The sequence below is a fragment of the Danio aesculapii genome, chromosome 9, assembly GCF_903798145.1.
Source record: "Danio aesculapii chromosome 9, fDanAes4.1, whole genome shotgun sequence".
In the NCBI taxonomy this organism is placed as follows: domain Eukaryota; kingdom Metazoa; phylum Chordata; class Actinopteri; order Cypriniformes; family Danionidae; genus Danio; species Danio aesculapii.
The window spans coordinates 49954980-49958185 of NC_079443.1; the positions used below are offsets into that span (position 1 = coordinate 49954980).

Sequence of the window (3206 nt, forward strand, 5' to 3'; positions counted from 1 at the left end):
ACGGGAAATACAAAGACACACTCCCTTTGCACAGAATCTATTTTTATATGCAGCCTGCATACGACAGAAATCAATTGAAGATTATTTTTGAAACAGAAAAAAAAACTATAGATGAGATCAGATGAAATATTTGTATAGCCGACAGACAGAAAAGAGACTTTGCCTTCTGATACTTTGTATGCCAATTCATGTTGTATGATTCTTTTTTATTATTATTATTATTATTATTGTGACGTCGTATTTGTATATCTTTGCACTGATGCTGCTGAAGGAGAATGTTATTGAATATTTTGTACATTTGTAAATTGAGAAGATTTTTTTGTTTGTTTTTTTGGTTTGATAAGTATCAGACATTATTATGAAATAGATTATTACTTATTCCTGGAGATTCACACACACAGACATACGTATATGCCAACAATACTGAGTAAAAGTGCTTTGAGAGCCGACTGAGACTTCTGCCGTTTGATCTGATTATTTTTTTAATAATGTTTTTTTTTTTTTCCCAAAATGAGAAAACACAAAGCATATACACTACTTGACAAAAGTCTTGTCGCCTGTTTTAGGACCAACAAATAATAACTTGACTCCTAGTTGACCATTTGGTATCAGAAGTGGCTTATATTAAAGGCAAAGGCCTCTAGATTATGCTTACCTTACCAAAATAATATATGATCAGGTCTTAAATTTCAATTGTTTCATTAGGACTTTTCTTAGACAAAAGTCTCGTCACTTAACAGAAATAATGTCCAGTATAGAATATAAAGTCATGCTGCAGTGGAAAAAGAGTTAATATTGTGTCTGACTCCATCATGAGCTTGGAGGACTGCATCCATACATCTCTGCAATGACTCAAATCACTCATTAATAAAGTCATCTGGAATGGCAAAGAAAGCGTTCTTGCAGGACTCCCAGAGTTCATCAAGATTCTTTAGATTCATCTTCAATGCCTTCTCCATCTTACCCCAGACATGCTCAATAATGTTCATATATGGTGACTGGGCTGGCCAATCCTGGAGCAGCTTGACCTTCTTTGCCTTCAGGAACTTTGATGCGGAGGCTGAAGTATGAGGAGCGCTATCCTGCTGAAGAATTTGTCCTCTACTGTGGTTTGTAATGTAATGGGCAGTACAAATGTCTTGATACCTCAGGCTGTTGATGTTGCCATCCACCCTGCAGATCTTTGCACGCCCCCATACTTATTGTAACCCCAAACCATGATTTTTTCTTCACCAGACTTGACTGATTGCTGTCAGAATCTTGGGTCCATGCAGGTTCCAGTAGGTCTTCTGCAGTATTTGTGATGATTGAGATGCAGTTCAACAAATGATTCATCAGAGAATTCGACCCTCTGACACTTTTCCAAATGATCAACTAGAAGTCAAGTTATTATTTGTTGCTCTTACAACTGGGATCGACGACAAGACTTTTGTCAGGTAGTGTACATTTCTTACTGTATGTACCTACCTGTATACCTCATCTGTCAAGATTGAAAAAAAGAGCAAAACACTACAATATGATGGAGATATCAATCATGTGATGATCAACTGAGTGCTATTAAAGTAATGGTTTATACAACAAACAAAATAATTAATAAAATGGTAAATATTTACTCACCAGCTCCAGAAAAGCATAAAATTATGTCTACAGCTATGGAGAATATAGGTGGCTATAGTGGTTAACAAGAAGCAAGAAGGCCACTGGTTCGAGTCCCGACTGGATCAGTTGGCATTTCTGTGTGGAGTTAGCATGTTCTCTCCATGTTGGTGTGGGTTTCCTCCGGGTGCTCCGGTTTTCCTCCACAGTCCAAAGACATGTGCTATAGGTGAATTGAATAAACTAAATTGGCCATAGCGTATGTGTGAATGTGAGTGTCTATGGATGTTTCCCAGTAATGGGTTGCAGCTGGAGGGCATCAGCTGTGTAAAACATATGCTGGATATATGTTGGCGGTTCATTCTGCTGTGGCGACCCCTGATAAATAAAGGGACTAAGCCGAAGGAAAATTAATGAATAACTTAAGAAAAGTTTAGAAATGAGTCACAACAAATGAAAAAGATGTAATATTCTGACCATTTTTCTGAAGAAAAAATATCTAAATGACAATATTTTTATTTCAAATTGTTGGTAAACCTTTAAAGAATTAAACAATTGTTAACATTTTACTCAAACACATAGCTAATACACCCAGAGAAATAAATTTCTAAATTTTCTCCACAGTTGTATCTGAATAATGCTTTCCAATGACTTGACAAAAGCTTTCCAATGAAATGACGGTGATCAAACCATGTCAGAAATTATCCAAATACATGATCCAGAGAAAGAGACTCTGAATAAAGAAAGTCTGAAATGATACTAATGCAGTGACATAAACACTTCATAATAGAATCTGAAGACACATGCCGCTCCTGTTTAAACACTTAAATCAGGGGTCACCAAACTTGTTCCTGGAGGGCCAGTGCCCTACAGATTTTAGCTCCAACTCTAATCAAACACACCTGAACAAGCTAATCAAGGTCTTACTAGGTATTCTTGAAACATCCAGGCAGGTGTGTTGAGGCAAGTTGGAGCTAAACTCTGCAGGGACACCGGCCCTCCAGGACCGAGATTGGTGACCCCTGATTTAAATGAAACATTGCCCTGTTTATCAAATGTTTCTGTGACCCGGGATGAAGATTTTTCATATTTACTGTTTTATTTGCTGTATTATAAAAGTTGATGGTAGTAAAACCACTTTATTTTATTTTAAATGATCCTATATATTAACTACTGGGAAAAAATGACTCCTGTTCCTCCATATGTGACTTTAGAAAGAAACTGGAGACAAATTAACGCTGCTGTGAAAAGAAAAATCAAATAAATTGGTTGTTTTGGTTTTTTTTTTTAGAGATATGTACAGATCTTTTGTGTGCAACAGATATTTTAGTACATTTAATTTAAGACCAAATTCAATTTAAAAGAAGAAAATCTCTTAAATTAATAGGAATAATCTCAAATAATTTACCCTTTCTTGAGTGCAAGTAAAGCAATATCTCAAATCTCCTGATGTCCCTGTTCCATTGATGCAAGTATTAAATATTATAAATAATAACAACATATAGTCTATTGAATTATTAGTCATATTTTTAAACAGTTATGAAGTTATTCTGTAAACATGGTACATCTACAAAGCATTCATTTTAAAATTGAGAAATTGGCTTTGACTT

The 3206-nt window shown here is 35.4% G+C and overlaps 1 protein-coding gene across 1 annotated transcript in view; it reads left to right on the top strand.

The window, feature by feature from the left end:
• lrp2a (low density lipoprotein receptor-related protein 2a) overlaps positions 1–2834 on the top strand; it is a 262973-nt gene extending 260139 nt beyond the window's left edge. Inside the window, 1 exon segment of the mRNA XM_056465930.1 lies at positions 1–2834. This exon segment is cut by the window's left edge and continues 181 nt beyond it. The gene's annotated coding sequence lies outside the window, so the exon portion shown is untranslated.
• The last annotated feature ends 372 nt before the right edge of the window (positions 2835–3206 follow it).